General features: G+C 45.6%; 1 long non-coding RNA gene across 1 annotated transcript; it reads left to right on the plus strand.

Moving 5' to 3' along the window:
• The first annotated feature begins 14230 nt into the window (after positions 1–14230).
• LOC147580009 (uncharacterized) lies at positions 14231–20720 on the plus strand. The gene is made up of 3 exons (XR_015252425.1): positions 14231–14423; positions 17838–18000; positions 20028–20720. It is a non-coding gene; the product is annotated as an uncharacterized LOC147580009 (long non-coding RNA).
• The last annotated feature ends 689 nt before the right edge of the window (positions 20721–21409 follow it).

Below are 21409 nucleotides of genomic sequence, written 5' to 3' on the forward strand. Positions count from 1 at the left end.
TAAGAAACAAAACAAATGAACAAAAGAAAAAAAGAGAGAAAGAAAGAGAAGCCAAAAAACAGGCTCTTAAATATAGAGAACTGATGGTTACCAAAGGGGAGGTGGGGGGGGGTGGTATGGGTGAACTAGGTGAAGGAGATTAAGAGCACACTTATCTTTTTTTTTTTTTTTTTTTTTGAGAGAGAGAGAGACAGACAGAGAGAGAGAGCGTGCACAGTAGGAGAGGGACAGAGGGAGAGGGAGAATCTTAAGCAGAGCCCAACCAGGAGCTCAATCTCATGAACTGTGAGATCATGACCTGAGCCAAAATCAAGAACTAGACTGAGACATCCAGGTGCCCCTCTGGTTTTTTTTTAAGATTTTATTTTTAAGCAATGTCTACACCCAAGTAGGGCTCAAACTTATAGCTCTGAGATCAAGAGTCACATGCTCCATGCACTGAGCCAGCCAGGCATCCCACGAATATACTTATCTTGATGAGCACTGAGTAGTATATGGAATTGTTGAATCACTATATGGTACACCTGAAACTAACATAATACTGTATGTTAATTACACTGGAATTAATTTTTTTAAATTTATTGAATTATAGCTTATATGGAAAGCATTCAGCTATTTAAACGTAAGTTTTTAAAGTCTTTTAAATTGTCGTATTTTGTTTGTACAATGTATTTTTCAAAATCTCACTCAACTGATCTATGGTAACATATATCATGGGATAAAATAATAAATTCACCTTTTATTTATTAAACATGTATACAGCATTTCCTATGTGCCAGATACTATTCTAAATGGTTTGCAAATATTAATTCCTGTAATCTACAAACCACCCTGTGAGGTAGGTGCTATTATTATTTTCATATTTTTTTATAAGGAAACTGAAGCACAGTCAACTTAAGAACCTCAGCCCAGGCCACACAACGCCAGGCTTGGGTGGGCTCCAGATCCACATTCCCAACCTGTTAGTATAAAGCAGGCTTCAGGGGCACCTGGGTGGCTCAGCTGGTTAAGTGTGCAACTCTCGGTTTCGGCTGAGTTAGAGCCACGCATTGGGCTCTGTGCTGACAGTACAGAGTCTGCTTGGGGTTCTCTCTCTCCCAATCTCTTGGCCTCCCCCCTCCACGCAACCGCCCCCCCGCCCCCGCTCTATCTCTGTCTCTCAAAAATAAATAAACATTTAAAAAAATAATAAAACAAACAAATAAATAAAGCAGGCTTCAAAGGCACGCATGGGATTCCCACTGACTGAAGTGATCGCAACGCATCAATTTTGAACCTGTTTCTTACACATTCATTACAGGTATCCTACAGAAATGGGATAAATATTCCAAAGGATGGTTTGAATTCTGAGGTGTCCTGTTAAAGGAAGAGTGTCTCATAGAAACTATATGATAAGGCAGAGAATGGAAGATGTGAGCTCGCAGGAAACCTCAGTAACTTGAACAATAGTGGGGACCCGGATTCATCTCTGAATGTTTAGTGTTGAGTTTCATGTGGTGCTAAATAAAAGGAAGTGAGGCATGTCTGTCCTTCCAGGAGTTTCCAGTTGTGCGGTCTAGGTTCACTTGTGATTGAGGCTAGGTGTACCCAAAGTCACCACATTAAACATTTTGGTCAGACTTCTAAAAACTTGGCTGTATTTTAATATTCATCTCCAGGGAGGCCTAATACAAACTAGCAAGTGCAAGTTTTAAGGACTAATGAATGGGCTTCTTTCAGGTGAAATGTTCTAGTGTTGATTCCATTTTAAGTTGGGTTTTAACGTTCTCCTTCCAAGCCCTCACACACACACACACCACCGCCATTGGGAGGCAACTTCCCAGGACAGGACTTTGCCGTGTGACCCACCGTGTGTGGCCGGCCAGTTGTAGGGGACGAGCAGCCCTGGCTCCAGGGTCAAAAAACATTTCTGGGTATTTGCATTTAACTCAGTTGTTCTCCACAAAACACAGAGTAAGCCTCCGGTTTGAAGGAGAGGCCTGAACCATTGATATGTAAATACCATCAATTTACAAGTCGAATGGAGTAGAAAGCTTTCACCTTTTTGAAGGCAGAACTGGGAATAACTGTTCCACCAGCAGATTCACCACCAAAGAGCCTTGCTGGGGTGTAAGCAGTACTTTCCAGGTCTGAAATGCACACCCAGAGATGGGCAAGAGTGGCTCTACGCACAGGATCCTCCGCCCACAGTCCCCAAAGCACCCCAAGGGGATGACACAAGGTCAAATCTCAATGAGAATTTCAAGTTTCTCTTAAGCGGGTCTTTCAATGCAGGGCTTGATTGGGATTGGCAAAAGTTCAAGATAACAGCAGTTTGGGGTTGGAAAGAGCAAGGTGAGGGGTTATTTAAGGCAAGGGGTTTGAAGTGTCTCAGGCATGAACTGTCTGTTGATGCTTCCTACTAAAGAGTTGATGGGTCTTTTAGGAAATTCCTATGATAAACAATCAAGTTATTTGCCTAGGCAAGAGCAGCTTGGAATAGTTAAGTTACTATAATGAAGTTGAAGAATAGTTATGTTAATGTAGGCAGTAAACGAGGGGGCAGGATGGGGTAGATTCATCCCCAACCTGACTAGTCATTAGGCCTAGAGTAAGGGTCTGAGGAATATGAGGACACATGACAGGGACATTGTGATAAATTAAAATGATTAAAAATTCAGGACATAGACCTGAGAGCAATTGGGGGGGGTGGCGGGGGGAGAGGGGGAATGGGGCTGGGCGTGGGCTAACAGGGAGTTTGCAGAGGAAACTCTACACTTGGAGCACAGAGCAAGTGAGGCAAGGGTCAAGAAACAAGTTTTACATGTTCTGTCATTTCACCTGTAATTGAAGAGCCTGAGCTACAACATCTCTCTTTAAACGCATTAATTCACATCATAAATTCACACCGCCAAGTACCCAGGTAATCCAGCTACTGGTGAAAAATAATAGGAGGCATCATTTCTCAAACAGTGGCTATATGCCAGCCATTTTACATATAAGATCACTACAGGGCAGAGGTGGCATTATTAGCCCCATTTTACAGAGGTTCAGAGAGGTTTAGCAACTTGTCTGAGGTGATGCAGCCAGGAAAAGTGGCAGTGCTGGGATTCGAACGCTGCCCCCTGGGCCCCCAAGGCCCTTTCCCACCAGGCTGGCCAGGGTGAGCCTCCTCATTTACTGAAGATGTCTGAAGCTCCCAACAACTGCCATTTTCCACTACTGCTGTCGTTAGTCTTGAGTAGCTCTGACTGCCACACAAACCCATTTTACTCTGAGAAGCCACTTGCTACGACTTCTATTTCATAAAATTTCCTCATCGGAAAGGTTGGAAAAGTACCTCACAGGAGTGTCTGAAAGGTAACTGAGAGGGGGGCGTCTGGCTGGCTGAGTCAGAAGAGCATGCAACTCTTGATCTTGGGGATCGTGAGTTCGAGCCCCACGTGTAGAGATTACATACATATCTACACACTTAAAAAAAAAAAGTAACTGATAGAGCTGCTACAAGTGCATAGGAAACTCACCGCGCAGCTGTGGACGCAGTGCTGGGAGAGTTCTTGAAAGCGGCTGGTAGGAACCCACCTGCAAAGGAGAGAGAAAATTCCACGTTCTCTGGGCCTGCTGGGAAACCCTGTGCAAGGTCATTTGTGATTAAGTTTAGACCACATTCAGCTGACCCTCTGAGGAGGAGATTGGTACAGTGAGCAAATGCCCGTGGGGCCTGGGGGCAGCTGTTTCAAGGGGCGTCACCACTGGTGACTATCTGGACAGAGGCAGCCTCCAGAGGGACTTCCCAGTTAAGAGTATGTGGGGGGTGTCCTTTTGTAAGTATACAGACCTCCTTCCTCCTTCATTCTCTCAAACACTGTTAATGCTGCTACAAGAATGAGGGCGGTCTCTCACTCTCTTTCCCTGCCTTTTCCACAAGTGGGCAGGTAGAAGGAAAGGCAGGGTCTCCATAATTAAAGCTCACTTTCCTCATAATGAGGCAGGCCTGAGGGTACACCAACCTGGCTCCCACTCTGGGCCCCAATCTGTACCACTGCGCCCCTGGGCTAGTTGCTTAACTTCTCTGCTTCTCAGTTTCTCTTGTGTAAAGCAGGATGGCACAGCTCTCTGGCAGTTGCTGTGATGCTGGTGTCTGTGAAACTCTGGCAAAGCGCCCCGCACGTAGTAAAAGCTCAGATGACAGCTTGTCCTATTAGGATTAGTCACATGAGCAGGCGCCTGGGGGGGGGGGCTCAGTCGGTTAAGCTTCCTGGGTTCTAGCCCCATGTTGGGCTCTGTGCTGACAGCTCCGAGCCTGGAGCCTGCTTCAGATTCTGTGTCTCCCTCTCTCTCTGCCCCCACCCCCCACCCCGCTCACGCGCGCGCGCTCTGTCTCTGTCTCTCTCTCAAAAAATGAATAAACATTAAAAAAAAAAGTATTCACATTAGTAGCATTGAAGCAGCTGACAACCCTCCCTTTGGCATCCCACCCCTGCAAGTAGCACTCCTTCCTCTACCTCTCAGGGAAGCCCAGGACCTGTGGGACCAGATTCTCTAGGGACAAACTAGGGCAAGGAGCTTACCTACAGCTTCCATGACCTTGTGCCTTGCCCCAGGGCTCCACCCTCACCCAGCCCCATTTTGGCCTCCTATTGTCGTCGCCTGGAATGGGGACCAGACAGGCTGAGGGGAGCCCATTCAAACTGTACCTGACACACAGGAGTTTCCACGGGGCTGGACTAGGAGGGCCTGATCAATGAGGTGCCTGACCAAAGGTGGGAAACTGAAGGTTGTTGTGGGCCCCGGCAGGGGGGCGGCAGGCCTGGTGGCTCCTGACCTCCGACAGCCCTGTAAAGCCTTGGATGGTGTAACCTTTGCTCCTGTAATCAGCAGGCGGTCAGGCTCAGTCTGCCCAGGGGAGGAGGCTCAGTGGAAAAACAGGGCCTGCTTATGGAGGGTGACACACACCCCTCTCTTGGGGCCTGGCCGGGAGCCCACTGATAGGGGATGGCTGGTCAGGCACATCGTGACTCATTATGAGAAAGTGAACTTTTATTATGAAGACCCTTCCTTCCCTTCTACCACTTGTGGGAAAGGCAGGGAAGAGCGCCCTCATTCTTGAAGCAGCATTAGCAGCAGTTTGAGAGAATAAAGGAGGGAGGTCTGTATACCTACAGAGACTCCTTCCTCATGCTATTAAGTGGCGGCGGGTGGGGGGGGGAAGAGGTGGGGGGAGCACCTTACAGAGCAGTTTGCATAGTATAATCTTGTCAGTGAGCAAAAAACTATACAAAATGTTGTGCCCACCAGGATTTTCAGTTTGAGGGAAAGAAACAAATTCTGGATAATTTAGGCAGAAAATGTTTGTGAGAGGATTTGGGGGCGCCCTCAGAATCTCCAGGAAGGCTAAGGAGCCAAAGAGAAGAACTAGTGAGCTTACCACGGCAGCCTAAGTTGACCCACTGTGGCCCTAATGGAGTCCACACAATACCTCCCATTATTAGCCTCTGATTCAAGGTCCCGGGAGAGGGTGTGATTGCTGGAGGCTCTGTCATGTGCCTGAGAAAGGAGGCTGAGAACGTGAGTGGCTGGCATTTTTGCTTCAAGTTATGGCATCTCCTCCAAACATAATAAGTGGGTTAGGATGACAAATTTGAGTGACATATGTCCCAAGATGTTAATGGTAGTTATTTCTGGGTAGCTGGATTAAAGGGTGAGGTGTTGTTTTTGTTTTTTTGTATTTCAAGCAGATAAAAATGCAGAAAGAATATTTTTTTTTTTTTAATTTTTTTTTTTTCCAACGTTTATTTATTTTTGGGACAGAGAGAGACAGAGCATGAACGGGGGAGGGGCAGAGAGAGAGGGAGACACAGAATCGGAAACAGGCTCCAGGCTCTGAGCCATCAGCCCAGAGCCTGACGCGGGGCTCGAACTCACGGACCGCGAGATCGTGACCTGGCTGAAGTCGGACGCTTAACCGACTGCGCCACCCAGGCGCCCCGAGAAAGAATATTAAAATGAACCCCCATCCCTGGCTTCAGTTATCAGCCCTTGGGCAATTTTGTTTTATGTATACTTCCATCCACCTGCTTTCCCTCTCTTATTTTGAAGTAAACACCAGTCATCACATGTACATTCATAAAAGGTCATATAAGTTCACCCTTAAATATCTTAGTCCTTATGCCTAAAAATACAAACTACATTTTATTTATTTATTTATTTATTTATTTATTTATTTATTTACTTATTTTTAATTTTTAGGTTTTTATTTATTTTTGAGAGAGAGAGAGAGAGAGAGACAGAGTGTGAGCGGGGGAGGGGCCCAGAGAGAGGGAGACACAGAATCTGAGGCAGGATCCAGGCTCTGAACTGTCAGCACAGAGTCCGACATGGGCTTGAACCCACAAACTATGAGATCATGACCTGAGCCAAAGTCGGCTGAGCCACCCAGGTGCCCCGATTTTATTTCTTTTTTTAAAAGATTTTAAGTAATCTTTACACCCAACATGGGGCTCGAACACACAACCCCGAGATCAAGAGTTGCATGTTCCACCGACTGAGTCAGCCAGGTGCTCCAGAGAAGAGCAATATTTTAAAGATGTAACTTTAATACGATTATCACACCTAAAAAAAATAATTAACAATAATTCAGAGGGATTTTTAAAATTCTCTTCTTTGTATATTTCTCTATTACTTTAGTTGTCAGGAAAAAATAAAGCTATTGTCATATTTAATTTGTTCTAAAAAACATTAACCACAGTTGGGCATGCCTCACAAACTCAGTCTGAGACAGGGGCCAGTCAGGAAACACAGAAGCATAACCCAGGGTGACAGGGGCCATGGTTTAGGTCACAAGTAACAGAAGTCCCTGGTGCAAGGGCTCTGGAGGCTCACCGAAGTGGTGAGGCCATCAGACATCACCTGGGCCTCCACCTGTGCTCCTCTCAAACAAATAGCTCTGCCTGTTTCCTGTGTGTCCTGTCACATGGCAGGTGAGCCTGGCTGTGGCTGCCAAGAGCACAGGTGATAGGCACAGGATGGAGACAGGCCAACCCCTCAATGAATCTCGCTCTTTTTCTTACACACACGTTGACACACATCCACACTCTTAACACATACATTCATACTTACACATTCACCCACACACATATGTTCACACCCCTGTCCCATAAACACTCTGAGGGAGACAATCATATGGGTCTAATTATATCCCCAAAGTAGGGCATGTTTACACCTGTCAAGTCTTGACAGCCTGCAGCGAATCGGCCGATGAGCCTAGGCAGATCGATGACCAGAAGGAGAGCCACCATGAGCTGGAGAGCCAGCCTAGTAGGCGCTGACCTCACAAGAGGTCTGCGCTGGCAGAGGGTTTGGTTTCAGGAAAAGCCCCAATGCGGAAAATGGTTAGAAAGTCATACGGAGCATGACGCAGGGTTGGCGGTGGCCCGGGCAGCAGCACCCACCAGGGAGAGTCCTGTAGACTACAGCATTACCGACTCCCAGACTCTGCACACCAGTCAGGCTGCGGTCCGTGTGACTGGGGCCAACAGTGGGCTCTGTGCCTTTGTGGACCGTATGTGTCTCCTTTTTTCTGGGGTGCAACAGGCCAAGACCAGCTGCACCCACTCAGTTCATAGGACTGTAATGATGAAGGAAGAAGGGAGAGAAAGGGAGACCTTTGGATGGCCCCTCCATGACCTCTTCCAGGGCTGGGGCCTCATGAAAGAAAGGGGCGAACAACAGTGTGGGGAGGGGGCTTTGCGTGGAATTTGTTCAACTGGGAAACTGGGAGGAACCATCAACAGCCACCTGACCCATCCTGGGCCTTCTACAGAGGACAGAAGCAGCCCACAGGGAGGGTCAGTGATGCCCCAAACCAAGACAAGTTCCTAGAAACCCTGAACCAGATCCATAGAGCCAAATTCTTGCCAGAGTTTGGACAGACAAGAAGGGACAGGCTTTCCAACAGGGGAAGTGCCAAGGTGGGTGTCCAGTTGGAGCCATTCAAGGAGTACACACAGGGCTTCTATGGTCAGATGGCGGGAGCAGTACCAGATTAAAGGAGTGTATGGATGTCTAGACTTGACCCACACTAGGTTCTTGAGCAGAGAAGTGACAGGATAAAGGGCTCCAGTGACACTTAGCACAGCTAAGGATGCAGAGTGAGCTATAAGGGAAAACAGTTAGGAAGCAGTTGCAGTTGCCCAGATGGAAGGGATGGGGGATGAATTAAAAACAAGATATATTGTGAAGAGAAGAGTGTGGGATACTCTGGCTGACTCCCCATTACTAACTATCAGATGAGTGCTTGACTCGGGCTGATGCTTGCATCCATAATCTGTAAGCCAGCCCCAGCAGGTTTTAAGCAAAGGGGAAGTTGGTGGAAGCCCACAGGGAGTGGAGAGCTCACAGAATAGACAAGAGATTGGGAAGAGCAGGCTCAGGAAAGTCAGGAACCGAGCTCTCTAGAGAGCCAGAAGAAGGTCATGGCCTGTGCACCAAGACTGCAGCAACCCGGCTGCACCTGCTTGTGTAAATGACCTCTAACCACTCACTGTCCTCAGCTCACTTGCCCAGGATCTGAAACCCTAGGCAAGAATGTCCATTGGCCAGGTGGAGGCCACATTCCTGTCCTGACTGGGCAGGAAAGGGGGTGGAGTGGAGAGGATTTGGCTGCCTTAAATCTCTTTGGCTCTCTTTTGTTGAGGGAAGTAGGGATGAGGCAGTCCCCTCCAAAGGAGGTGAGAATGCTCTTTGTGGGTGCTGGACACACCCCAAAAATGACAACTACCTTCCACCTAGCCCTTGCTTCCATCCCACTGATTCCCCAGGTTGCTGAGATCTCTGACCAACACTATTCCTCTCCTGAAACTGCTCTCCACTACTACTGCCCTTGTAAGGGCCGCTCAAACATCCTGTGTTGCTTGATTTTGGGGAGTGCATTTGAGGTTCCTGCAATGACAGAGAATGCCTGCCCCTGGGCAAGTGGATGAGTGGTGGGCTGACCACTGGGCTTTCAGGACAACTCAGGGTGGTCTCTGACTCCTAGGGTAACTTCCTCCCCTAGTTCACCTTCACATAGCCCCAAAGCAAACCTTCCAGCATCCTCAAGATGAAGCTAAGTTCTTCTGGGGGCACATGAGGTCCCAAGGATCTGGTCCTGCCTGTGTGGCCTCCTTATCAGCCACACACACTTGCCACATTCTGTATATCCTTGCTTCTGCTGTTCCTCTGCTGAAAGACCTCTGGATCCACCCACCAGCCCAGGTCTGGCTGAGGCTAGCAGACTCCTCTTCAGCTCGCAGAACCCCTTCCCCAATCTCCCTAGCATTCCTAAACCCTCCTCCTTCCATCCTATCACATTGGTACATATCTCAACCAAAGCATCTCCCCCTGCCCAAATATCACATTGTATGATAGTTGTTTGCCATACTTTTTTCCTTTCAGTTAGAAAGGGGACTTGACACATAATTTGTAAAAAGTCCTTTTTAACTGCCCCCACCTCCCCCCACCCACCCCATTGCTGCATTTCCCTCCCTTCTCCCCTCTCTGTAGAGGTAGCACTTTCCTGAATTTGCTGGGTAGCCTCCAGATCCATTTTGTTTACTTTTATACACTTCTATTTACCCATAACCAGTGCTCAGTACCGGTCTTTGGTGGTGTTGATTTTATGCTTATTTGCATCAGTGTCGTCATGCTCCAAGCATCATTTGGTGCCCTCATTTTCCCTACTCAGCATCATCATGGCAACCAGCACACTGTGCTGTAACTATTTCTCTCTCACCATTTGTGTCCCCCTTGGAGGGCAGGGCCTGTATCTTTTCCCCTCTATATTCCCAGTTAGGTGCTCAATAAATACTTTTGAATAAATATATGAATATGAACACGGCTCGAGTTAATTTCAATATTTCTACTGAGAATGTGAAGTCATGGTAGCTGCTTCATTTCCCATCTTGCCTGTCTCCATCAAGTTCTACTTTGAGTTCTAAACTTTATTTATTTATTCATTCATTTTAATGTTTATTTTTGAGAGACAGAGACAGAGCATGAGCGGGGGAGGGGCAGAGAGAGGGAGACACAGAATCTGAAGCAAGCTCCAGACTCTGAGCTGTCAGCATAGAGCCCTACCTACACAAGGTTTGAACTCACGAGCTGAGCCCAGCTGTGAGATCATGACCTGAGCTGAAGTCAGACATACAGCCCACTGAGCCATCCAGGTGCCTCAATTAGTTCTAAACTTTAAATCCACATGGATCCTGCTCCTGCACCCCCTCCTTGTAATCACCTAATTTCCCATATAACATCTTCAGTTCTCCTGATCTTTTGGAGGACATTTGAATAAAAATTTGTGAAATGCAAAATCAAATGACTATAAATGGCCCCTCTCAGCCAGCAGGAAGAAATCAGATGACCTAATCCCAGCCATCAGAAAGGGAGGGCTCACGGTGTCTTCCTTTTATACATTTAGTTCTTTTTCTTTATAAAGGAAATGCATGTTTCGAAAGAAAGAAGGAAAGAAAGAAAGAAAGAAAGAAAGAAAGAAAGAAAGAAAGAAAGAAAGAAAGAAAGAAGAAAGAAAGAAGAAAAAATTCAACTCAACAAGACTTTCCTTACCCAACAAACTCAGCTACAGAGTAGCTCTCAAATTACTATTTTGAATTATTTCTTCCCTGATTTAAAAAAAAAAAAAAATTTAACGTTTGTTTATTTTGGGGACAGAGAGAGACAGAGCATGAATGGGGAGGGTCAGAGAGAGAGGAAGACACAGAATCTGAAACAGGACCCAGGCTCTGAGCTGTCAGCACTGAGCCTGATGCGGGGCTCAAACTCACAGACTGTGAGGTCGTGACCTGAGCCGAAGTCGGACGCTTAACCAACTGAGCCACCCAGGTGCCCCATTTCTTTCCTGATTTTATGCCATTTTTTTCTTTATACAGCTGTGTATATATACTTTCATAATCTATTTTAAAAAGTAACATAATGTAAGCAGTTTTCATATTATATAAGTTATTTAAATAGTAAGTCTTAATGGTTGCATAAAATCTAACAAGTAAATACTGTAATTTACCAAGTCACTTCTCTAATATTAGATACTTAATTTCCACTTTTTTTTCTTTTTCTTTTTTTTTTTTTTTTTTAGTACTGGAAAGAATGTTGAATACAGAGCTTCTTATGTATTTAAGGTGATACCTTTGGGATGGAATTTCATAAGAGCATGTGTTGACTGGGCCAAAGGGCATGGATGGGCTTACTAAGGCTCCTTACAACATTGCTAAATCTGTGCACTTTCTGGGAGCAAGCCCCAGTCTCCCAGCAGGGTATTAGTAAGAACACTTCTACAACAGTACTTTTTCTAACCCTGGATATTATACATTTTTAAAGTCAGCTAATTTGATAGATGGGAAATATACCCTATTTTAAATGCAAATATTTGAGGGTGCCTGGTGACTCAGTCAGTTGAGCGTCAGACTACATTTTGGCTTAGGTCATGATCTCAGCCAGGGTCATGGGATTGAGCCCCACAGTCAGTCTCCATGCTGAGCTCCTCGGGCCCTCTCCCTGCTGCTCGTGTGCTTTCTCTAAGATGGAAAAAAAACTAAATGCAAATATTTGATTGTTATACCTTTTCAATTGGTTAGTAATCAATTGTATTTTTCTTTTGTGATTTGTCTACTCATATTCTTTATCTTGGAATTATATTATTTTTCTTGCCCATTTAATATACAGTAAGAGTTTTAACACTTTGTCACCTTGCCTATCAATATCTTTCACCAGATTTTCTTTTAGTTTTTAAAAAGTTTATAATCATAGTATTGGACTTAGTTGAAATGTTTAGCCATGGTATTAAATCTCAGGCATACCATGTGTTTTCTAATGCTGTTTTCTGAGTATATTTTCTCCCACAAGGTACATGCTACTTCTGTGCTATTCCTGGGAAAGGATTTCACGGTCTACATTTTATTGGGATGCAGAGGCCATAGGCCAGCCTAGAGGTATTTCCTTCCTTGCCACAGGAAATAATCTTTACTCATCTCAGTTTGGTGTGGCTTAAAATATTTTTAAATCAAATCTATCAATCTTTGTAAAAAAATTTTTTAAGTTTATTTATTTTTGACAGAAAGAGACAGAGCATGAACAGGAGAGGGGCAGACAGAGACGGAAACACAGAATCAGAAACAGGAGCCAGGCTCTGAGCTGTCAGCCAGAGCCCGATGTGGGGCTCGAACTCACAAGCAGTGAGATCATGGCCTGAGCTGAAGTCAGATGCTTGCTTAACCGACTGAGCCACCTACGCGCCCTTATCAATCTTTTTATTTTTATTGTTTTTAAGAGAGCGAAAGAGAAAGAATGTGTGCGAACTAGGGGGAGGGGCAAAGGCAGGAGGGAGAGAGAATCTCAAGCAGACTCCACACTCAGCACAGAGCTCCATGTGGGGCTTAATCCCACAACTCTGGGATCATGACCTGAGCTGAAATCAAGAGTTGGACACTCAATTGTCTGAGCCATCCAGGCACCCTGATTATTTCTCTTTTAAATTCCGAAAGTCCTCTCATCTCCAATGGTTATATTACTTATTTTCTTTTGCTTTCCTTTAAATTTTGTGGGGTTTTTGCTCTTTTTTTAAAACTATCTAACTTCATTCCATATGGAATTTATTTTGGTGAGGTAAGTATAGGGTCAGTTTGGAAATAGGCAACAAGAGCTATATTTATATTCTCTGACCCACTTTAGAAGTACACTTCCAAGAAAGTAATTCAAAATGGAAGATTTTCCCAGATGTTCATGGCAGCACTATTTATAATAGAAACAGTGTAGAAAGTTTAGATACCTACTCCAGAGGAAGAGTTAAACACACCATGACACGGAATAGGAAAAAGAAAGGTACGTGTGATGAATTTTAATTCTTTAAATGTTTATTTTTGAGAGACAGAGAGAGAGAAAGTATGAGTGGGGTGGAGCAGAGAGAAAGGGAGACACAGAATCCGAAGGAGGCTCCAGGCTCTGAGCTATCAGTACAGAGCCCGATAATGCGGGGCTTGAACTTACAAACTGTGAACCAAAGTCAGACAGTTAACCAACTGAGCCACCGGGGCGCCCCTGAATTTTAAAAAGAATACAAAATGTACCTACTCTATGTTTACACTTACATATAATCAGGCAAGAAAATGACCATAGCCTGGGAAAAAGACACAAGTGGTAGGGTTGTGAGTAAATTACTGATTGCAGCTGGGCAGGGGTGGCCCCTGGCTGTCTGTCCCTTTCTTGAAAGGTATTCAGAAAGGGGATCTGGAGTTGGGAAGGGTGCCCCTGAATGAATTGTTTTCCCTTTAAATTTAAATTCTATTAATATCAGCAAAAGATTTATTACATTAATACAGCAGCTGCCTGACATTTGCAATGGATATGTTTCAAGAACTTTGTTAATCTCCAAATACGTACATAAGGAAACATCCATCTGCTCACCTGCTGGACCGTGTCTTCACAGAGACTCCTTGTGTGTCTCTTGCTTATTCTTGCATCTTTTCAACCATCACTAGTAGTCATTTTCTGGGTCTTGGGTTCTTCTTGAGAGACAGTGGGAGCAGAAGTGGGGGTGGGGCAGAAAGAGAGGAGAGAGAGAAACCCTAGAAGGCTCCACAGGGTTCCATCTCACAGACCATGAGATCATGACCTGAGCAGAAATCAAGGGTTGATGCTCAACCTACTGTGCCACCCAAGTGCCCTCAACCATCACTAGTTTGATCTCTCACATGACGCCCTTTCTTTTTTTCCACAAGGAGAAAGTGTTGAATCCCACTGCCCCCATCCCACACTTTAGGAGAACTACCCAGTAGTCAAGGTGAGTGGATGCCATCTAAACTTTGACAGGTGCTGCACAGACAGCCAGGCTCATTCACCAGTAAGTAATTCTCACTTCAGCACTGGCCTGGAGACACAATTCTAACACTGTCCTTGCAAAATCACAATCCCGACATCAGGTTTGCTCACAAGTGATTGGACCTGACATCATCAAATCCATAACTATTCGCGGTCCTCTGGAAAAGAAGGATGTTGCGGCAGACTGCTACACTGTGGTAGACTGTGCCCTCCCAGGAAGCAAGCTTCCTGGAATCCTTGTCCTTGTGTAGTCCCTCCCACATCATCCCTGGCCTTGGCCATGTGTCTGGCTTTGGCCAATGGGACTTTAAGGAGGCATAATACATGAACAGCCTTGATAAGCGCTTGTGTTTTAGGTTTGTCTGCTTGGCATACTCCCTCTTAGAATCCAGCTGCATGCTTTAAGGAAGTCCTGGCTAGCCAGTGGGAGTGTGGAGATGCCTGGGAGAATGAGACAGCTCATGGAGAAGAACAGAGGTGCCCAGTTGAGCCCCCAGCTGAATGCAGCCACATGAGTAACACCATGTGGAGCAGAAGAATCTCCCAACCAACCCACAGGATGATGAAAAATAATAAAGGTAGTTTTAAGCCACTAAATTTGGGGTAGTTTGTTAAACAGTAACAGATGGCTGAAATACATGGAAATGTACATGCAGTATATACTGTAGTATGTTAAGTGAGAAAGTAAAATACTGGGGTGCCTGCGTGGCTCTGTTGGTTTAGCATCTGATTCTTGATTTTGGCTCAGGTCATGATCCCAGGGTCATGGGATAGAGCCCCATGTCAGGCTTCACAATGAGCGTGGAGCCTAAGATCTTCTCTCTCTCCCTCTCTCTCTATGTCCCTGTCCCCCACTCATGCTCTCTCTCTCTCTCAAACCAGTACTAAAAGCCACTTTAAAATTATAGAAAATGGGGCACCTGGATGGCTCAGTTGATTAAGCGTCTGACCTCAGCTCAGGTCATGATCTCACAGTTCGTGAGTTCGAGCCCTGTGTTGGGCTCTGTGCCAAAAGCTTGGAGCCCAGAGCCTGCTTTGGATTCTGTCTCTCTCTCTCTCTCTGCCCCTTCCCTGCTTGTGCTCTCTCTCTCAAAAATAGATTAATAAAAAACATTTAAAAATTATAGAAAGTGCTGTTCATTAGGTTCCTTTTTTTTTAAGTTTTGATTTAAATTGCAGTTAGTTAACACACAGCCTAATATTAGTTTCAAGTGTACAAAAGAGTGACTCCACACTTCCATACTTCCATCCATTGCTCATCACAATAAGTACAATCCTTAATCCCCATCACCTATTTAACCCATACTCTCACCCACCTCCCCTCTGGTAACCATCAATTTGTTCTCTGTAATTAAGAGTCCGTTTCTTGGTTTGCCTTTCTCTCTCTTTTCTCCCCCTTTGCGCATCTGTTTTATTTCTTAAATTCCACATATGAGTGAAATCATATGGTATTCGTCTTTCTCTGACTTATTTTGCTTAGCATAATACTCTGTAGCTCAATCCAATGGTAAGATTTAATTCTTTTTTACGGCTGAGGAATATACCATCGTATGTATATCTACCACGTCTTCTTTATCCATTCACTTAATGCAATCCCTATCAAAATACCAATAGTATTTTTCACAGAGTTAGAACAAACAAACTTAAATTTGTATGGAACCACAGAAGAACCCAAATAGTCAAAGCAACCTTGAAAAGGAAGAGCAAAACTGGAGGCATCACAATTCTGGAATTCAAGTTATATTACAAAGCTGTAGTCATCAAGACAATATGGTACCGGTGCAAAAACAAAGAGATCAATGGAATAGAATAGAAAACCCAGAAAATGAACCCACAACTATGTGGTCAATTAATCTTCAACAAAGAGAGAAAGAATATCCAACGGAAACAAACATCTCTTCAACAAATGGTGATGGGAAAACCAACATTTTGCAACATGCTAAAGAATGAAACTAGACCACTTTCTTACACTATACACAAAACTAAATTCAAAATGGGGTGCCTAGCTGGCTCAGTTGGTGGAACATGCTACTCTTCACATCAGGGTCATGAATTCAAGGTCATGTAGAGATTATTAAAAAATTAAATAAATTAAAAAAAATTTTTTAATGGATTAAAGACCTAAATGTGAGACCTGAAACCATAAAAATCCTAGAAGAGAGCACAGGCAGTAACTTCTTTGACATCAGCCATAGCAACTTCTTTCTAGACATGTCTCCTACTGCAAAGGACAAAAAGCAAAAATAAACTATTGGGACCTCATCAAAATAATAAGCTTCTGCACAGTGAAGGAAACAATCAACAAAACTAAAGGCAACCTACAGAATGGGAGAAAATATTTACAAATGACAAATCTGATAAAGGGTTAGTATCCAAAATCTACAGAGAACTTATCAAACTCTACACCCCAAAAATAAATAATCCAATTAAAAAATAGGCAGAAGACATGAACAGACATTTCTCCAAAGAAGACATACAAATGCCCAATAGACACATGAAAAGATGCTCAACATCACGCATCATCAGGGAAATGCAAATCAAAACCACAATGAGATATCACCTCACACTTGTCACAATGGCTAAACTCAACAACACAAGAAACAACAGGTGTTGGTGAGGATGTGGAGAAAGGGGAACCCTCTTGCACTGTTGGTGGGAATGCAAACTGGTGTAGCCATTCTGGAAAACAGTATGGAGATTCCTCTAAAAATTAAAAGTAGAATGTAAACATTAAAAAAAAAAGGGGGGGGGTGCCTGGGTGGCTCAATTGGTTGAGCGTCCAACTTTGGCTCAGGTCATGATCTTGCAGCTTGTGAGTTCGAGCCCTGCGTCGGGCTCTGTGCTGACAGCTCGGAGCCTGTGAATCCCTCTCTCTCTGCCCCTAACCCACTCACATTCTGTCTCTGTTTCTCTCAAAAATAAATAAACATTAAAAATTTTTTTAAAAAAGTAGAATGACCCTATAATCCAGTAATTGCACTACTGGGTATTTACCCGAAAAATACTAATTCAAAGGGATACATGAACCCTGATGTTTATCGCAGCATTATCTACAGCCCAAGTCAAATTATGGAAATAGCCCAAGTGTTCATTAGGTTATTTTTAAAGTATATAGTTCTTTGAGTGTTATAGGGAATTTCAAAAAGTCTATCATGGCTCTTAGTCTCAAGAACTTCCAATCCTTGAGAAAAGTAGTGCCAGGCAGCTTTTGGGAACAATACTTGTGACTCCCAGCCCAGAGAGGGACTGGCTGAGTCGGAGAAGTTCTGGGGTCAGCAGAAGGCTAGGATGGCTTCTAGAAGAAGCAACTGACATCCTCTTTTTTGGAAAAGTGGCTCTCAGTAAGGAAGAAGTTCCACTATGAAACAAAATGATTGTGTATATGTGTATGCATATGAATGTGTGTGTGTGCATATGCATGCTAACAAAAAGTAATCCAGCACTAGAACCTTCCCCAATGCTGCCCAGTCCTGAGCCTCTGTGGTTTTGACAGTGTCGGTTCAGTCCGTAGGCTCTGGGACCTTCCTGGGACTCACTGATAAGTCTTGAACTCTCTCAACTCTTCCAGTCAACTCAGGCCTAATCATGCTGTGGTTGCCATCAGCGAGTGCATGACATGATGGGAGATGTCAATTGGGATGTTCTAAAGTTAACTGAATGCTTGCTGGCTAAAATACACTATATGTGAAGTTTGTGCAAAATTAGGAAGATTATAGCATTGGTAAGGAGGGCATGACTTCTGGGAAAGTATTTTTTAAAAAATAAACAACTTAAGTAATTGTGCAAAATAAGCAACTAGTAAAACAAAAAACTTTTACCTCCATCCTTCCAGTTTCTTGACTAATTATAGTAAATGTCCACATACATTTGCAAAATACATTTATAAGAGGAAATGGACATTAATGAAAAAATCAGAAACCATTGAGCATACTGTAAGTGAAAGCTTTTGGGGAGCATCTGCTTTTGAATGTGATTTCATGTCTTATTCATAGGCAAATTTTCTGTTGGCAACGTTGCTTCTTGGACTCATAGTTCAACATTTCCCAGTGTTCCAGAAGAACGCCCTGGCTACCACCAGGGCTGAACTAGTCTAGGATGCTCTGCAGAAGCACATCAGGTCACTCAGCCATTCCAGACTCAACTGTTTCTGAAAAGGTGAGCGCGCTATTGCTGCCAATCACGAATCTTGTAACTGAGCCCAGGGCCATCAGCAAAAAGTTCAGGAGTCAGGAAATCCTGGTTCAATCCACTTAGTTAGAGGGAACAACAACGTTCTTGCGAAACTTCTGGTTCCCTTTGTGAAATGAAGAAGTACTGAGTCACCTTTCTGAGGTATTCCTGCAATGAGCTTCCTACATTTCCCAAGATTTTTTACTTCATTTTCCCTTGATTAAGAAAGTAGTACAATGAATAGCCCAGTAAATGTCACAGAAGGTAGAAAGCCACTGGTGTTGACAACGAGGACTGCGTCAGGGTCAGGAAACTGGAAGCCGGACATGCCTTTCTGTTTGCTGAAATCTCCATTCACAGATGCAGGAAAGATTGCTGAGACCCTGTCCTGGGAAAGGAGTGGACCAGCCACACAGTGTTGATTTTCCTCCCAAATGGTGTCCTTCAACAACAACTTTGAGTTCTGATTGGAACCTTTTGTTCTAGCTGCTTAGTGAACAAGACCTCTGTGATCTTGATAAGGGGAGGCACCTTTCCTATTTTTTCTGGCTTCTTAGCCTGGCATTTTGGCTTGGTTTCCAGCCTTATTGTTTCAGTCTGTTCGAATAACCAGCTCTCTGGTGAGGGTTCTACGACCCATCCTCCAGCAGGCAGCACCGGGACTGGGGCCAGGGTCAGGCTGAACCCATTCCCCACGGGTCCTCTCCGTGCTCACTTGTTGCCTCAGAGACCCACTGGGCACCCAGGGGTGGAGCCCGGGCAAGGATGTCTCACAGCTCAGAGGAATAGTCATGGAACTATTGGAGTCCTGATGGTGACATAAAAAAGAATTAAGTTCCCTCATCTTGGAACTCCGCGTGCCTGAGCAGCCTTTGTGACTCTCTGCTCAGAGGACCCCTCAACATCCCATCAAGGGCAGGGAGGCCACCACAGAATCACTTTCAGGGGGAGGGGGCAGTAGAACATAGTGGTTAATGGTGGCCTCCTGGCCTTACCACTTGTCAACCATGAGGTTTTGAGAACATCATTCAACCTTTCTGTGCCTTGGTGTTCTCATCTTTAAATTGGGGGGTTTGGAAGTTCTTATCCATAGAGTTAAAAGGAGAAATCCAAATGCCATGGTAAGCTCTCAATAATACAACCATGAATATTAATTGTAAGGTGGGGAGAATAGGAAGTCTTTTTATCTGCTCTGCTCCAGAGAACAATCTCAATCGGTTCCTGTTAATCTGGCCCCAACCCCCATCCTCACCCCTGCTTGGCTGTAGAAGGCCTTGTCCCAGCTGGGATGGCCTAGGCATTAGCACTCAGACCTTCTTCAACCTCAGTCCTTGGATGTCTGTGGCTTCTGTTCTAGAGTGACTGTTTATCCAAATTGAACACACACTGTTCAGGTAGGACATGAATGGGGAAGTGGAAAATTGCCTAGGAGTCTGTGTACTGTGCAGGAGGAAAGAGCACTGACATTACATAGAAAAGGTGGATTGATATAGATGAATGTTAATGTTTACAGTCGACTTGGGGAGATCCAGAGAAACAGAGGGTTTCAGGGAAGGAAAGGGAACGGTAACTCCAATAAGGGTCATCAGGAAAAGCTTTGGAAAGCAGCATTTACTTTTCTCTCATTTGCCAGGATCATCCCTCCCAGCATCTGAACAACCAGGTTTCAACAAAGTATCTTTCACCTGAGCCTCTAGGCCTTTGGCAAAGGGTTTAGAAAAGCTGCTCAGAAGACAGCTTAGTGCCACAGGAGAGCAGGGTTGGCGGGAAAGGTGCAGTTCCAGGCTTTTGGATTTCTGGGTTCTAGCCCGGCTCTGCAACCCAGGCCCTTCCTTGTCTATGAAATCAGGGTGGTTAGGAAGTTGGCCAGAAGCTCCCCAACCTCTCTTCTGGCTTGCTACGTCCAGGATCCTTTGCGCTCCAGGCCCTGCCCCCACCCCAACCATAAATCTGGGCACCTGGGGAAGAAGCCCCGACAGGATTCAGCTGACTCATGTATGTTACCGTAACAGGATACATTTCATATTGCTCTCTGGACCTGGAAAAAGCCGAGAGTGCCAAGGGCGGACCTGTACGTGAACGCTTCCTGTTTCTCCCAAGGCTCACAGGCTTTCCGCATCCCGGGAGCAGCGCAGGCCAGCATCTCCCGAAATGCCCGAACCTCCAGGCCTCACTGGTTCTTTAGAGCGCTGGGCGTGGTTTCCGTGCGCTCAAACCCTCTGACGCAGGAGCCGGGAGCTGTCATCCCCCCCTCGCTGCTCCTCGGTGTTGCTGTTGTGGGAAAGAAGGGTTTAGCTCCGCAGCCTGGAAGCTCCTTAAGGGTTTTGTGCGCCCCGGCGTGCGCCGCACGCGGCTGGCGCGGAGGAGGGGGTCACATTGATCCCCGGTGCATCCAGAGGCTCCACATCTGGAGGAATGTGCTCGTCACATCCGTCTGTCGTGTTCCTGCGGGCCCTCCTCCCAGGATGGATTCATGCTTCCAGACTATAAGCCCTACCAATTCCTTTAAATGCACCGCTCTTGGATCTCCCAGGCTCTGGGCGTCCCCAGTGGAGGGTGGCATTCGTGGAGGTCATTTTGACAGGACACTGTGGGGGTGAGGACTGGATACGAGGAGAGGGTCTGAAATATCTGTTGTGAACATCACTGGTGTAACCGTCACCCGCACAGCAGGTAATTCCTCACTGCAGAGTTGAATAAAGAGACTTTTGAGAAAGGCGAGGGGGAGGGTGTGCGGGGTGGGGGGCGCTTGAGGCTCAGTGCAAGGCCTAGAGTCGCAGCAGTGGTCACGACCCTAGAAGCCTACGGGGGAGAGAGGGCGGCGATGGCCGAGCCCTGCAAGAGCCGGCAGCAGCGAGTGGGGGTGGGTGGGTGGGGGCAGGGAACGGCCCGGCCGTGCTCTCCCTCCCTCAGCCCTGGACGCCCAGCTTCTGTGCTGCTGCCCCCGCGGGGCAGAGAAGGGGGCGGAAGAGAGGAGCCGGAGGGAGAACCGTCATGCACTGCTAGCTCACGTCTAGGTGGTTTTGTTTTGTCTTTGCAGTTTAGAGATAACCGTATAAAATTAGCTGCATCCAGAGGTCTCAAGAGTCAAGGGAGTCCCCCTGAAACGCCAGGCCTCTCTCTGGCTTTGTGTTCTGGGGCCATTCGTGGAGCACATACTTCCTCCTCTGAGGTCTCTAGCACCAGCCTCAGGTGCGCGCTCTTCTGCTCAGTGGCCACTGTCACCAGCATGCTCAGGTCTCCTGTCCAGAAAAGCCTCTGAATCGCCGTTTCCACCCCGAGACCACTTAGAAGTTACAGCTGCTTACTTATTGTCCCTTCTCTGGGCCACCGTTGTGCGGAATCCCAGCTGAAGGAAAGCACCAGTGACTCCAAGTTACTTAAGAATAAAAAT

The sequence above is a fragment of the Puma concolor genome, chromosome B3 (assembly GCF_028749965.1).
Source record: "Puma concolor isolate L17-30 chromosome B3, mPumCon1.1.hap2, whole genome shotgun sequence".
Taxonomy (NCBI): Eukaryota; Metazoa; Chordata; class Mammalia; order Carnivora; family Felidae; genus Puma; species Puma concolor.